Raw genomic sequence first — 17088 nt, forward strand, 5'->3', positions numbered from 1 at the left:
TTTGTCATGTAACTTTGATAAATGAACTTTGACAGATGCCAAGGTGGAATGTCGCAGCCAGGACTGACATAATTTCCCTACAGAGTATGTAGTTACTGTATGCGACGACTCAAACCGGGGGTCCACGCGATCTTGCGTATACCCCGGTTTCAGTCCTAGAAAACGACGTTGACAGGTATCAGAACTGCTTTGCCAAATTAACCATCCCTCACTATTAAATTTCGAAATATTGAAAGATGAATTAGAAACTAATAACTGCAAAGCAGGAAGGGACAGATCTGTGTGATTATTCCAATTTGGGTAAGCACCCAGATCCGGCACAGAAGGCGAATTTAGTTTTTTAGAAGTGGCCAATCCGAAACAGGTGGTTTGGAAGATGGTTGCATTTAAAAACAACATATGATTTGGTACTAGACAGGCACGGTGTAAAGCTTCAGTTCCCTGAACCTGCCACGGTTTGGAACCCCAAACCGACTTAAGATCAATAGTAGCCTTCCATAGATCATAACCTTTGATTGACAACTCATCCATAAAGGACTTAGAATATAGCAATTTGGTGTGTGTCAGTCTAACCTTGGAGGCAGACTCAGGCTTAACTTTAAAATAAAAGGATGCCGGGGCTGAAACACCGAAATCAGTAAAATAAGTAAACTTATCAACTAATGTATGTGAACTGCCAAACGAGGGGGTGGGACAATGTTCCCACTGGGTAAAATTTACAAAATTTCTAAACGAATTCGATTTATGCAGGAAGTGATTGCCATAATGTTGAAAACAATACTGTTCCGCATAATTAGCCGCATTTTCATACAAATCCTCAGCATCAAAGGCGGCATAATATTTCAAATCTGAAAACAGTGCTTCAATGGCGTGTACATCCCAATCATCAGAACGTATGTTCTGTTTAACTACATCACCCATAGAAACACGAAATACATTAGGCACATTAATGACCTCTGTAGGCCCATGAATTTGAAATTTAACTGCATCCCATGCGATTCCATCCATGACGGGCCAGGCAGTAATATTCACAAAAGTCTGGTCCCTTTTCATGATGTGGGATGAGGAGTGGGGGGCCAAAGTTCCATTGATAAGTCTAATTGTCGATCTCTCTTTGAGATAATGGCCATCCACCAAACGGAAGAAAACTACAACAAATCCAATGGACATAAACAAAAAAATACCAAAAAGCATCAACCAGATGTATGTCCAAGGAGCTATCAAAAAATGTTTCTTAAACCAGCTCACAAAAACAGCAATGTTTGATGGGGGAGTTGAGGGCAAAGATTTAGTGTCAAAGGAAAAACGGGACTGGCCAAGCGCTGTAGATTGTAAAACAGGCGAGGGTCCACGTGTAGGATAAGCATACTCAGTCTCTTCGGGCAAACCACCAGCCGGTGGTATCAGCAAGGGATCAGTAACTGAATGCATCTCGATGGCAACATCAGACAAGGTGGTAGAAGCAGGAACCAACATCGAATGTCTTTGCATTGTCTGGTATGAAACTGCCGGAGTCATACTAAGAAGTATCGGCCACTCGCTGAAGTTTGACATTGTCAATAGAGATGTACCTGTTTTCTTTGCGACCAGGAAGTGGAGGTAAAATGACTGTTCTTGTACCCTGCACTCCAAGCACTGGAACTGGTGCACGATAAGAGGGGCCGAACTCCTTCTTGTTCTCCACCTTCTCACGGACCAGATCTCCAACTCGGGGTAGCCAGCCGACTACCGGAATCTGAACCTCCGCTTCAGACGTGGAGGGCAAATGTTCTTTCGAAAGAGAGTCTCTGGCTTCTTGTAGAGTCTGCAAAACAGCACAGTGATCATCTACGTCAAAGGGTGCGGTCGACGCCGCAATGTCTAGACCATCAAGGTCTGGAACAAACATTCTGATTCCGAAGAGCATCATGTACGGGGTCCGCCCACCCAGAGACCTTCTAGGGAGATTATTTAGTGCACGTTGGACGTTATACAAATGGGCTAGCCAGTTCCGGCCTGTGCCTAAAACACGTGCTGTCAATGATTGCTTTAAGTCACGGTTCATTCGCTCCACCACACTATTACCCTCAGGTCGGTAGGGAGACGAAAATTTGACTAGGACCCCCAAATTTTTAATAGCCTCCTTGTAAGCCTTAGAGGCGAACGCAGGGCCCTGATCAGAATGGAAGGTACCACACGCAAAAGTTCCCACAAAGACACGCAAATCCCTGATGACAGTCCGCGAGTCAGCACTCCTTTGTGGCCATACCCATAGAAAACGTGTGCACGAAGCCACTGCAACCAAGATGTACTTGTACGCAGTATCAGAAGAAAAAGGACCGCAGTGATCTAAATAAACACAACCAAATGGCTTATTAGAGATGTACAGCTGTGTCTGTGGTGGGCGCGCAACAGTAGAAGGTTTAATCTGTTGGCAAATGTCACAATCAAGAACATAAGCGCGCGCTTGTTTATATAAACCAAACCACCAGTAACGTTGTTGTAGCAGAGATATTGTAGCTGACACACCGGCGTGGGCTGACGCCAACCCCTCGTGCGCAGCCAAGATCAGTGCTGGTCTGCAGTCCGCGTTGGGAATAATTCTATCACCAACGTCGTTAATCCTCACTAATGGGACGTTATCAGGACTTAAATGATAAATATACCGAGAGGGAAAACCCTTCGGGTAATCTCCTCCCTTCTCTGTAGCAGCAATAGCTGCCAAGATGTCATCATCAATCTTACTTTTGGATCTTGTAACTGCTGCCACTAAGTATGTAGCCACTGCTGTTTTCGCTGCCTCGTCAGCTAAGCTGTTGCCGACAGCATGGACACCAAGTCGTTGGTGACCCAGAGTGTGAATAACACTCACGAGAGGGAGACGTTCTTTAAAGTCTGCCACTCGAACCCAAAGCGTTTTATGCTTAATTGTGCTACCTTTAGTGTCTCGATAATCATTCTGAGACCAGAAGTGTAAATTGTCATTGTAGGACTGGACACAGTAGAAGGAGTCACTCACTATAAGAGTAGTGACTCGGGGATCAGCAAACTCCAGTGCAAGCACCAGAGCCCGGAGCTCCGCTAATTGCGCGGTACAATCACCCAATGACTGCGTATGCACTGCATCAGATTGGAATTCACCATTTACGAATGTACCTACGACAATTGCGCAAGCCGCTGAATAAGCGTGCTTCGATCCAATTGCGGGTTGCGCAGACCGTCAGTGTATATGACACAATGGTATTCCTCGAGCGGGCGCAAAGACAGAGGTGCCGGATGAACGAATTCATACTGCAAGTACTCTTGAGTCTGTAATGAGGCATCAAAGATGTAAGTGACGTCTGGCGACGTCAGTGTTGTGGCCCATTGTATCCACCGTGGATGCAAAGCTTTAGAATTTGGTACACTTGCTTTAGTCACTGCCTCTAAAGCAGGATATGGAGTTACAACCAGAATCTGTTTCCCATGCGACAGTGCGCGTTCCTTGAGGATCGCCATCTGCACAGCAGTCAGAACTTTTTAGACCGTGGAAAAACGTAATTCAGCAGAGGTGTACAAGTGGGATTTGTACGCAATGGGGACTGTGTCGCCCTCATTGAACGTCAAATACGTGAACCCCACGGCGCCTGGTACTATTCTTATTACCAGGTTAGTGCGGTTATCACGTGTCAGCAAGTATTGTGAAGCAAGAAGGTCAGCCTGTAAAGACTGTAAAATTGCAGAGTGTTCTAGCTGCCAGCTAGATTTCGAAAACGAAGGCTGTACCAAGGCGTAAAGCGGCTTGATACGCTGGGCATAATCAGGAATGTACGTTCGGCCGAAATTCAGAAAACCCAGCAGAGATTGTAATTTCTTCAGTGTCGTAGGAGCACTTAAGCGTGCACACTTTTCCAGAAAGTTGGGGCTAACCCCTTACCTTCATTGTTGAGCTCGTAGCCCAAAAACAACACCGTATATTCTGCGATGTGAGACTTCGCAAAATTGAATTTGTAGCCATAGTCAGCAAAACTCACGATAATATTGTCAACCCGAGACAGATGCGGCATCAGCTCATCATCCGTAAGATAGATATCGTCAACATAGGAGTATGCTTCGGGGTCTATTCTTTCTAAGAGAGAAACCACGCGAGCAGAAAAGACGCCAGGGCTATTTTTGTAACCCATGGCTAATCTTGTAAACTGTTTTTGTTTTCCGCCTGAAGTAAACGCTGCCCACTGGCTACTCAGTGTGGACAGGTTGTGGCTAAAAAAGCCATTGGAAATGTCAAGTGTCGTTTTAAATCTTTTACGCACGAGACTGTCGACCAAAGCCGAACTATGTGTATTTTGTACCGCGCAGGTCCGGCAATGGGAGTTTAGGTGCCGGTAATCCAAAACTAAACGGTACGAGCCGTCAGGCTTCGTTACAGTGAATAAAGGGTTATTCATAGGGGACACACATGTTTCAATAACACCCTGATATTCCAATTGTTCAAGGATTGCCGCGACGTGGGGTCTAGCTTCACGACGCATTGGATATTGAGGTTGAGGCTGGGGCATAGACCGCAATGGAATCTAATGGCAGGGGGACAATCTGTCCCATCCCACCTGAGTACGATACACCGCCGGCGCAAGCGCAAGCGCCCACTCCTCAGCATACACTTCAGCTTGGTCCTTAGGCACTGTGTGCGCAAAGGACGGGAGGATTACTTCCTCCCCTCTAGGAGCCTCCAAAATGAAAGCTGGGGGCCAATCTGCCTCCGCTAGGAGGATATCATAGGTGGTGGTCAGATTATCCCAAAAAATCCCTTTTATTGTACGTTGTATGTCACCCTCAATTAATAAGACTATTTCATAAAGTCTGTCAGGGGGAGCCACTCTGGTGTCAGCTGTTTCAACAGTAACCGAGATATCAGTTGCTGTCACCACCAGAAATGGACGCAGAGCTTGACGGACTATTGTAATTTCCGCTGCGCTGTCCAGGAGCATCAGCGCCCATGTCCGGTTCCGAAGCTGTGTCCGCACTATCTGAGGCATACCTTGCCGTCAGAGCCGCCACTTTCTTCTTCTGAAACGGGGGTCTTTGTCGTGCAAATTCGTCCTGCTTGCCTTTACCCTCAGTCTGTCGGGGCTGGTCACGCTGTTGTGGAGCACCCCGACCTTTGCCACCGCCTCCGCCACCGGACTGTGTATCCGATGTTTCCTGTGAAGAACGAGGAGAGCGCTGTTCAGAAACCTGAAATCTATCAGGAGACTTTATAGCAGCACGATCGCGCAGATCATAAGTGCGTTCACTACTAGACTGTACGGGAGAGGCAGGCCGAGAGCCCTGTTTCTGTTGCTGCTGCTTACCCTGTTGTTTAACCTGCCATTTTTGTTTAGGAAAAAAGGGCCGTTCGTCCTTACCAGACGTTTCTGCCTTACCCTGCTGTTTTAGATCGGGATTCTTTATTACAGGCTTAACTCCTAAAGAGCTACGACCCAAATCCCGATATGCCTCTGCGATTATTTTCGCAAATTCCTGCGGTTTGTCCTCCTCAGCAACTCGTTTCAGTTCATTACGAACCTGGAAATGCAAAGCATCACCCTTCAGGTTACCAATTATCATGGTAGCCACCAGGTCAAATTGACCGAGGAGCCGCATCCCTAACTCTATCGCAGACTCCGCACCATGGTTCTCTTGAACTCTTTTGATAACGGAGGGCAGCTGCAACATAGACGGAGTGCCAAAGCACTGCGCATACGTCGCTGCAAAGACCTTGCCCCAATTTACACAATCATCTATGTGGGGGACCAAGTCTTTAGGCAAACTAATGGTGAGGATCCTGTGTTTCTCCACAGGAGTAGTATTCGGGTAAACCGCTTCTATTTGGTCAAATTTTTCAGCAAGCCAAAAGGGGAAATCATCCCTAGTTTGGGGGCGCTTGCCCATAACAGAATTAACCATAACAGGACTAATGACCACCGCGTGATGATCAGTAGGCTGTCCCGCAACAGCAGGTGCCCCCGCCTGCATATTGCGTGACACATACTGCACTAACGCCCTATATACCGTAATGAGGGCAGTGTGTAGTACACGCAACTCAGCCACCGTCACCGTGAGGTAACGGGGATGAGGCGTAAATCCGGCTAGTACCGGCCAAGTGGCCCCTGCAATTGACAAAGGGCCCATTCTCGGCGGTATAACCACATGGGGAAGGGCGCCATTAAACCAAATATGGTGCTGCCAAGCAGATATTGGTATTTCCTGTGTCCTATACGGCGTATAGTTCGCCGGCACTGCAGCGGCAGTGTAAGAATGAAAGGTGTCATCATCCCCCACCGCTGGAATCGTCACCCAAGAGTAGAACAACTCATAGGGATGAGCCGCATCGGCTCCCACCACAAAGATGACGTTCATACCAGTGTCCGGTACCCCATACTGCGTCAAATGACGTTTCACAGCCGCACGGCTCTGCGCCGCAATCTCCACCGACATTAGGACAACACACACTTGAAACTATCAGTAGCACAAGGGTCCAATAACCTTTTTAATTATCAAGCTTGAAAGAACCTATATCAATAGACCTAGGTAGGTTTTAAATCCGTCAGACTTGTTATCCGGAAACAAGAATGAGGGTGTTGTGGACAAACGCGAGCACTACTAAGGCGTTTCAACTCATAGACCAAACGTTAGGTGCGCCATGTTGCAGGGATTCTGCTTATACACAGAACTATGCGTAGAACCCCAGGACCTCAGTGAGTTGTGGTGTACCAGAAACTCACCTCAGAACCCAGAACCCAGTATCCGGCTAGCATAAGTGTCCCATTCGTTATCCGAGATTTAGCTCGGAGGTCCCAATGAAAAGACAACCCAGAACACGCGACTCAGTACATACTCAGGAATGGTGGGAATTGGAAATACCTGTTCGTATATTATTCTCACATCAGTCCACAACAAGAATCAACAGAGACACGGTGAAAATAAAAAGAGTTTATTTTTATAGACCACGTGTCCTAATATGCAGTACTTTGGCTAATACAAGCAGGCAAATGATTAAAATCAAAACCATCAACATAGTTACAATTCCATAGAATATAAAGGGGTGATCATGTTATAATGACAGTGGATACTACCACTTTCCCTTTACTAAGAAGCTAATATTATTATTAGTCTAACAGAAGGTCTCTTAGGCTTGAATAGGGGACCCCATACCTCAAAGATCAGCTTAGTGAAATCACATCACAGGAGCATCAGGAGTCTTCTCGCAGGAAGGCTCGTCTTCGGTCTGAATAATAAACATGATGTCCGTGATATTAAAAGCACCAACTTTCAGGTATGTGCAGCTGCTCGTGTGTTATGACTAAATAGTGGGTCGATCAACCTAGAGTGGAAAACATGCATTGTCTAACAACTCAGACTGTTTGTCACATCGTGTGCAGACCAAGGTCGCTTCGCAGAGCTCAGGATGGTAACAACAGATTGCTCTCGTGTGAGGCAAAACTCGAGTCAGCAGTTCGTTTAAGCAATAACATGTGAACGCAGTGTCGTGTGCAAAAGCAGCAAGATGGCTTTCCAACTTCTGAAGTGGTTATGCTAACATAACAATGTATGTACGTATTAAGGGAGTCCTTACTACACCCTGATGCGTGGTCCTTATGAAGGTTGACCTATGTGTTTGCAGATCTCTGTAACTGTGACAGAGACCTCTGCATAGAAATGTTAGGAGAGGCGGAGGCAGAGGTCTCCGCACATAGGTTTGTGAACAGTATTTTGTAGTAAATGAGTGGCACTATTGTAGTAGTACTAAATGTATCAAAAAGTCCTGTTTGTGAATATGCCTCCTAGTATTCGGATGTTTGATAGCTATCTGCTTGTGGAAAGTAGTCAGCTATATACAAAAGCAAGTCAACATTGTCACATTAATGCCAGACCTGTTAGCTTTGCCGTTGCTTGTGTATTTTAAGTATGTAAATAAATGCCTGCTCCATTTTTGGGACCAGGAGGGTTACAGTAAAGGAGGAATGCCTGTTTTCATCAGAATGAAAATTTCAAAATGCATTTACCTGTTGCTTTAGTGGCAAGACAATTCTAAAATATAGATCTAGCACTTCCCAGTGTGAGGATTGTGGTGTAATATATAGTGTGGTTGTGTGACTTCTCCATGTAATGTTCACAAAACCGTCTTTGGTCAGGCTTGTTTGTAAAACCTCTAGCTCAACCCTGGGTACCTGTGGCGGCTTCGAGCAGCAAGGCTGAAACAAAACAACTAGTATAAAGTATTTAGGAGCACCAAACAACAGAATAAGAAAGTCACACAACATGAAAGAAATCTGACACAATTAAAAATAGATTATATTTTATGAATTTTTAGACACCAAGATGAGCAAAATCCACCAAAGGGTTTTGAAGATATAGATTTTAAATAAAACGTGAATCCCAGCTTTTTAGTCCATAGCACAAACAAGCATTTGGTAACTGTAAAATTTGAGAGCTTTCTAAAACTTTTAATGAGTTGTGTTCGTCTGCTCTGGCCCGGACTGAGTGACCAATTCCAACAGGGAGAGGGTCAGCGGAGCCAATAAGGAATATTAGGACAGTTACCTGGTCATCAAAGCAGTCTCAAGTCCAGGAGTGGTCCTGCATCTGAGGATACAGGATGCCAAGAATGCTATAGTATGTTTAGGGTGCTGTGCAGTCATCGGGGGTCTTCATGGGGTTATACCTTGGTCCACGGTAAAGGGGGGTGATTTTAGCCACACGATCGATGTCCCTCGAAGTCCTCTGTGGTCCAGCAGAAGTCAAGTGATAATTGGGCTACCGGTTTCCGATCACAGAGAGTCCAGCGGTTTCCTTTGGAGAAGGCTAGTGTCCCTATTTGGTGACCAATCTGCACTCTGGGGACTCTCCAGGGTCCTGCAGAATAGGGTGCAAATTTTGAGAATCGAGGAGAGGTATTCTTGGCTGCACATTTGTGGTTATCTGTGATTTGGTGAATGTGGCTACTGACCGGCCCAATCGAGCTACTTCAGCTTTTGTGGCCCTGGTGTTGGAACAAAGTCAAGCGACTGACTCTTGGAGTTCACCTTTTCAACCTTGGGCTCTGGAGCAATTTTTCTATGAGCCAGGCACCATAGGCACAGACCTCCCTTTGTTAACCCCAGGAGCCGCAAGAGCAGTCCAGCGGTTGGGGCAGCTTCTCTTGCTAGTTCTAGAGGTCAGCGGGGCAACCCTTCTTCAGTCTTCTCTCCAGTCCAGATGTAGTCTGAAGTCAGGTTGCCAGAGGTGCCATATTTATGCCCAGAACGTGCCCTCAGGAGATGAAGAGGTCACTATCCAGTGGACTACTAGGTTCCCTCCCACCTTATGATGCCGTCTGACTATGTGTGGCATCTTAGCTATCCCACAGTGTACTATTCTGCCCACTCCCAAGATGTCTGAACCTCTCTCTTGTTGTGGAGAACATGGCAGCCCACCCTACACACCCAGGCAAAAACCATTTTGGCAACTGGTCTCCGCTCTCTGTTCCCACTGCCAGCCTGTCTACCTGAACAAAGGAGCAGGCCCTCTCGAGTGAGGTTGCCATTTGCCCATCAAAGATGGCTTCTCCTTTGATGCTCACGTTTTAGGCCAACACCGTGTGTGGCTTCCTGCGAGGAGAAGGTTACGCCTCACTCTCTCCGGTAGGCCTCTATTGCTCCTGTACTTGGGAGTCATTAGCACTCCTCCCCGGAAGGGCAGAATGCTGTCTGGTGGCCAGTATCTGTGAATGGCCACTGAAGAAACTGAGTAACTGAGTGGCAGCTTTATAAAAGTTGCCCTTCCTTAAAAATGACAAAAAATTCACCTTGGGTATTAAGTCGGGTTTAATGTCATGATTAATTTGATGCCTTGAAGCACCCATTTCAGTGGTCCCATTCAGGAGTTAGCACAGCTGAGGAGCCAGAGTGTAATACTGTACTTGCTAATGGGACCACCGGCCTTTCCATTGTAAAAACTACAATTTGGGGCTTATAATGTTAGGGCATATGAAAGTGCATGTCCTACTTAACAATATACAGCTCCCTGCCTAAGGGCTCGATAGGCCTTCCAAAGGGAAGACATATATATCATTAAGAGGGATGTGGGCTCAGTCATTGGTTTAAGTGGCAAAGTCGAACTAGCAGTTTAAAACTGTTCTTCTAGTCTACTGGGGCTGGCTGGGAGCCATGCTGTACCTTATCACACTCAGGCTGGCACAATCAGTGGTGCAGCCCTGGGTAGACACTTTAACTTACAGGCCCTGGGCACCCTTGGTACCATATACTGGGGACTTAAAAGTAAGTTAACTTATGGCAATTGGGGGTAGCCAATTCTACATACATTTTGTAAAAGGTTAAAACACTGGCACTGAGGTCTTGTTACCAGGCCTCAGTGCACTCTCAGAGTTAAAAAAAACATCAACCAAAATATGGGGGTGTTCATCCAAAATGAGTCATTTCCTTACACACGATCAATGATTTCAACTGTACACTCAACAAATAATTATTTTTGCCAACTTGCCTGAATAATAAATTATGATTCCCAGAGAAATAAAGTATCGCTTGCAAAAAGGTCAGCCTTGGTGTGCTTAAAATGCATATATACTGCATACAAACAGTTACAAATTGTTATAAGTATCCCTTTTAACATTTTTTAAAGACCTATGTCACTTATCGTATTGGGATGGATTAGGTAACATAACGGGATAACATCCAGCAGCCACAGAAATGTTGAATACCTTTGTGTACAAAAATGATGAACAGCCGTAACAATGTTTGCTCAAACGAAGTAGCCCCACACTACAACTACAAGCACTGCACTACCAACTTCAGAGCAACACACTGCCACCCAAGACCACACACTACCAAACTAAAAACCACACTTCCATCCACTGCACTACACTACCCCAGCTCCGCATTACCTATGACTAGCAGTGCATCCCCACCTCCCTGCCCTACACTACTGCCTTCTGGCACCACAGAAGCCCATTGCAACATACAGATACCACTATAACTCACTTAGAATTACATGACCATTCGCAGCACTTCAGTACAATGTCCTATAACTGCACTTTCAAAGCGGAGCAGAGTACCACTTCCTGCATTACGACTTCCAGATAACAACACTACCACACTGAAGTACTGCACTATCACCCCCATGGTCTCTGTAATCCCTCAGAAAATCACATCTTCCACTCTAATACACCGCTACCCTTCCCCGGAACATTCCCATGCCACTATACTACGACCTTATAATACTGCATTGCTATCACAGATTAGCACTACCATTGTACAACACCACATTAATATCCCATTCACATAGTTTGCCAACAGATCTGCACAGTTCTAGCGCTCCAAATCACTGCACTGACTCTATTTAAATGCTTCCTGGACCACCACACTACTACCTCCCAGCACCATATTAGCCCGTCCCACAGCACTGCCAGAAATGAGCTCTGCATAGAAACTCCCCAACAACACATTAAAAGCACTGCCAGGGGTGCGGCCATGGTGGTGTCCAGATAGAACACAACTAGAAGAGCTCCGGTTTGGCCTACTTTAAGCCCCATCCAATAATGCTGCTTGGGGAGCCTCGGTCTAACGGAATTGAGGCGGCCCAACAAGAAAGCAATGCCTGCCTGAGGAGCTACTGTCGGCATGCGGTGGGACTCGAGAGGGAACCGGGGGCCTCCAAGAATGCTGGGCGGCGGCCCTTTTAAAGGAGGCCAGAACAGCAGGGTAGGCACAAGGCTGAGTTGACTGGTCCAGCAGTGGAGCGGAAACTGCCAGATGGTCACTCGGCGTCAAATACTGGACTTGCGTCCTGAATGTGGACCCTAGAGGGGGTGCTGTCAGAAAATCGGCCTCTGCCTGAAGCATGTCGGGGGCTGTGGCCCGACCCATCCTACGACGGGAAGACGACAGCAGCTGAGTCCAGGCCTCGAGCCGGGGCAGATCTGAGAGAACCTGAGCTGGCACGGGGTCCTGGGCCGTAGACTTATGGGGGGCAGCTTGGGCCCGGACTCTAATTGGACGGGCTGGCTGGAGGGCCATGTACAGCTGAGGTACTGCGGGCCTGAAAACCAGATTTACTCCTTTTGCGGTCAGCAGGAAGCAAGCCAATACCTGCTCCCAGGCGATGGCAAGACCCCGCTTGTCTTTCACGAAAGGACAAGCCTGTGACAAGAGCTGAGCACTGCGCGAGAGCAGCTGGCGCAGGGGATTGGCCCTTGTATCGGCGCAGCCAGTTGGGAGGTTGGGAAGTAGTGTGTGCATCCCCCTGTCCTGCGGTCTGCCACCACACACCCAGGGGCACACCCAGAACATTACAGTACAGGTTGGGACAAAGCAATTGAAAAAAAATCATTGTAGGCACTCATTGCACAAACAGCCTGCGCCCTCATACCATCATGGACCCTGCCCATTGTTTAACCCTGCGCACTCCTTGCTGGAGAGGAACTGCCCCTGGCCAGTGGTGACTCCTCTGCTATGGCGGACGGGTGTCGCCCCCGCCACCCTCAAAGGTTGAAAAATGAAACAATAATAAAACATGTTTATTATTGTTTTCTCTTTCAACTTCTACGTGCTGCGTCCTGGGGGTGTGGACATTGGGGGCAGTCAGGAGAGGGAGTGGTAAGGAGCACTGCTATCAGTGCGCATGTGGGTTTGGCCGGCTGTCTCAGGTTGTCGCCAACCCAGCTGCGTTGCTGGGTTGGAGACAGCAAAGCACAGGCTCCCATCCCAGTCTCTCGGGGAGTGCAAATTCCCAGCGCTCAGGCCAATCCTGATGCTGTTTTCAAACATGAAAGCAGCGTCAGGATTGGCTGCAGGGAAGCTAGGGAGCCTGTGCTGAAGCAAGGACACGGAAAAGAGTGCCAGGCGGCAGGCGGAAGCTAAGTTCTTTTTATTTTATTTTTTAAATATTTGTTATCCGTTTACCCTCCCCCCCGTTCCGCCGCTCCGCCCTCACACCAGCCACTACTGGCAGGGGCGGTTTCTCCATTAGCGCTCAGGGGCTGCACCCCTCTGAAATTCCTATTCATTTAAAAACATATTAAATAGATCAATCTATTTAGAGATACAAGCGAATAAGTACCTATCTTATTTCACATGCTTTACTTAATCTTGAATTCCCCAAGAGTAGGCTATTTTATAATGTTGTTGTTTATCTGTATTTTTTCTGTGCATACTTTGAGGCTTGAGCCATGCCAGGTGTTTATGAGGGGCTCCGATAGAGCACGCAGGCGCTAAGGCTGAAGCAAAACAAAGTGCCTTTCAGTGGTTTGGCCTCTCTACAGAGCACACAGAACAATGTTTATGTATTCCATTTGCAACTGACATTATTTGGATATATGTGTGAAGGGGGTACACAGATGTCAAAATATTTGCAAGGCAAAAGTAAGAGAAATTAAATCGCTTACATTTGAGGGAGTGCAGTGCATGTTTGGGGGCAGTGAAGTGACAGAGATGCGAAGAAGTGCATTCGGGGAAGAGTGAAAAGGGGATGCTGAAGAAGAAAGAGAGGTGGTTGAAGATGTGCAGATGGACAAGATATGCAGAGAAAAAGAGGATACATATTTAACATAAAGCACACATAACTGAAGGCCAAAAATCCTACAGGCCTCAATGCTTTAATTGACAGACTCACAGTTTCAGATTTGAAACATTTTGAATGTTAATTATTTATACCAAATTATTGTTGTTACTCATCTATCTTAAATGACTAACACCCAAGAGGGTGTGGCTTAGCGCGTCAAGATGGCAGTCGCACTCTGAGAGTGCTCCGGACCTCTCTGTCATCCGCGCCACAATCCACTGCCATCAGCCTACTACATACCCTCACGCCGGCTGCTGAGGCCTCCGTCCTGCCCACGGTGCCCGACGAGGTATTTGTTGTCACTCTGCCTGCCTGTGGAGTCGACTTCTCTGCCCCGGCTGCAGACGTACCTTCCCAGCAAGATGGCAGGGGCTGCCTCCTGAGGCCCTTCTGTGTCCCGGTGCAGGGTCAGGTGGCCAGCCTGATAGGAGTTGCGGGGCCTTGGCGACTGGCTCGGGCCCCCCCAGCGGATTCTCTACTGCCGGTGAGACGGACTCCTTCCCCTTTCCTGGCACACCGCTGAGAAGGCCCCTTCTCCTGCCCAGCTGGGATTGCTGTTGCCGCCGGCCCTCCTCGCGGCACCGAGGTTGTGCGTTTAGGGTTGTGGATGCCCGGGCTGGCTATCAGCCACCAGGTCGGGTGGCGGTGTCCGGACGCCTGAGCCCCCTTCTATGAGCAGCCTGCGGCCTGTGCCCCGAAACTCACCTGGACACCGCCGGGGATCCCGGGTGCTCCTGACGTACCAGGGCTCCTGGGCCTGCTCCCTGAGGCCTACCTCGAGGCTTGGTCTTCCCGGGATTGCTTCCCTGGCCGGCCCTGCTCTTCGCTGTTGCTCGGGCTGCCGATGCGGCCGCACCGCCCCTCCTTCTGCCTGGTGATGGTTGACCTCCTGGACTCTCCGCGACTGCCTCACCCCACTGCCGGATCCAGCAACACCCCCTGAAGGCCTCTGGGCCTACTGGTTGCTCCGAGGCCTGGCTGCCGGTATTGCTGGACTGCGAGGGCGCTCCCCACCCTATCTACAACCGGGGGCACGCCAATTATATCTATTGGGGCCACCTCACCTCCGGCCGTGGTGGTTGCCTGCGAAGAGCGGCCTGGACGGGGCTTGGAGGTGGCCAGCTACTCCCTACATTCCAGGTCTTCACCGAGACGCTACGAGGAGGTGGGTGCCATCTACTCCTGTGACTGGGGAACCGGGGGGGAGCTACTGGTGTTCTCCGTGTGTCCATGGTCCCCCACTCCACATGGTGACTCCCGGGGGCTTGGCCTCTGCCCTGTGGCTCCCCACTCCTGCACCCCGCTCTGGCTTTAGACTTACAGACAATGCATTGGAGACTGAGGGCCGCCAGGGAAGACGTGGCTGCGCCAATTGGGCGGTTGGAGGTCCTAGCTCTGGGGGGCCCCGCGGATTGGTGCTCACCTGCTGTCATCAGCCGCACCCACTGAGCGGCGGGAAGTGCCCGGCACCGGCCCCCCCCTTCTCTTCCGAGATTTGGATGCCCTGATACCCCTTCTGCGAGGCCCGACCCGACCCCACTGACCAGTTGCCGTGGTCCACCTGCCCCTAACCTGGGAGAGCTGTCATGCGGGCTGCCTCTGTCTTGTGGGCGAGCCCGGGGGTGAGGCAGAGTCAGCCGCAATCATCGAGCGACGAAGGGAGTCTCCCCTTCTCTCCTATCCCCCATCTTGTCTCCACTTGGCCTGGCGGGGCCCACTGCGGGATTGAGGGGCAGCGTCCCCCCTGATTCGGCCGCTGCTTCGGACAGCAAAGGGACATTGAATCCCCGCACAATCCTGACAAGTCCCCTGGCGCTGCGGAGTAGTGCGTGGATTCGATGCCCAAGCCCAAGCATTGACGGCTTAGGTGTTAGATTCCTCCCACCGGAGTTCATCAACCTGGACCTGCCCGCCCACCGAGACGCCTCGCTCTTGAGCTCGCAACAGAGATGGGTCGCGATTGCACCCTGAAGACACCCGCCCCGCAGACCCAAACTAAAATAGACCAATACACTACCACTGACCAGAGTCTGGCAGAGGCAGCTGCGGGTGCCCCCCCCCCTCGCCGGAGGTGACCTTTCAACCATCCTACAGGCCATTAGCACCTCTCAGGCCTCGGTGGAGGGTTAGATTGGCGAGATGCGGGTGGACGTAGCCCTTATCGGCCAGGACCTGCGCAACGCCACAACAAGAATTTCGAAGGCTGAGTCGTGCCTCTCTGTGGCTGAGGACGACTTAGGTCAACTGAAAACCCAGGTGGCCCGCCTACAGACTCAAACCTCGGCACTACATCGATGGGCTGAAGACGTAGAAAACCGCTCCTGGCGTAATAATCTGCGCCTCATAGGATTCCCTGAGGGAGTTGAGCAGGGACGGGCGGACACCTTTGTGGAGACATGGGTGAAGTCACGGATACCCAAAGACGCTCTCTCTGTGTGGTTCGCAATTGAACGCGCCCATCGCTCCCTAGCTCCCAGGCCTCCTCCTGGGGTGCCATCTCGTCCCCTCATTATTCGGATCCTCAACCTTTGGGACAGGGATGCAATCCTTTGGGAGGCGCGGGCCCATGGCCCCCTGAAATACCAGAACAATACAATTATTTTCTTCCCAAACTACACGAAAGAAGTACAGGCCCAACGCCGCAGCTACACGGAAGTCAAACAAAAACTTCGCAATTTGGGCCTGCGATATGGCCTGCTCTTTCCGGCCCATCTCCGAGTCGTTTTCCAAGGTAAAACATTCTTCTTCGACACCCCATAGGCGGCCTGGACCCGGCCCCCTTCCCCCACTGCTTTATTGACATCTCCACGGTCGCACTCGTCCCCTCCCAAGCCGCAGCGGAGGACAAATCGATCCCGCACGAGGGGGGACTGTAAGAGGGGGCCTTCACGCTCGCCGGGCACAAGATCCCAATTGTTGGTTTCCTCTGAGGTTCCTCCAGCTCTTGATGGCCAAAGCCGAGCCAATTCCCTGAGTGACTTCAGGCATGGTCCTGACCTGTCTGAGACGCTGCTCCCTGTCCTATTGGACTCTGACCTATCTAGAAGTCCTGCACTCCTGGGATCCAGCGACGACATTGCAATCTGACGATGGAGGCCCAGGATACTGGATTTGAGGCAGAACTCTTTGATTGTTTCTTGCTTTCACTTAAGCTGATGACACGACGACATCCGTCTACATGGAGGGGTCCATCATTGCCACAAAATGCACTGCTAAACGTTTTAGATTCGCTCTCTGTTATTGTTAATCTTTTCTTTTCAGGGCGACAGATGCTTCAATTTCAGAAGTATAGGTTGGGGGGATTTGGGGGGATTTGGGGAGAAGGGGAGCCATTGCCCTCTGGACCTTTTCTCTTTTGGCTTCGTTTGAGCCATTGGTTTTTGTTTTTCATGACAGCTCATCACATGCACACACCACGGCCATTGACAGGAGACGTATCACCACGCGCCAGCCTCATCCTTCTATCCTAGCTGCGAGGAGTCGCCTCGCCTGGGACCCAGGCCCCTCCAACCCTACTTACCCCCACGCCATCCA

At 49.4% G+C, this 17088-nt stretch overlaps 1 protein-coding gene across 1 annotated transcript in view; it reads right to left on the reverse strand.

Moving 5' to 3' along the window:
• The window catches only part of LOC146857967 (nmrA-like family domain-containing protein 1), a 168755-nt gene that overhangs the window by 49961 nt on the left and 101706 nt on the right, over positions 1–17088 (reverse strand). The gene's annotated exons all lie outside the window — the stretch shown is intronic.

Source organism: Triturus cristatus, chromosome 3_2 (genome assembly GCF_964204655.1).
Source record: "Triturus cristatus chromosome 3_2, aTriCri1.1, whole genome shotgun sequence".
NCBI lineage: Eukaryota > Metazoa > Chordata > Amphibia > Caudata > Salamandridae > Triturus > Triturus cristatus.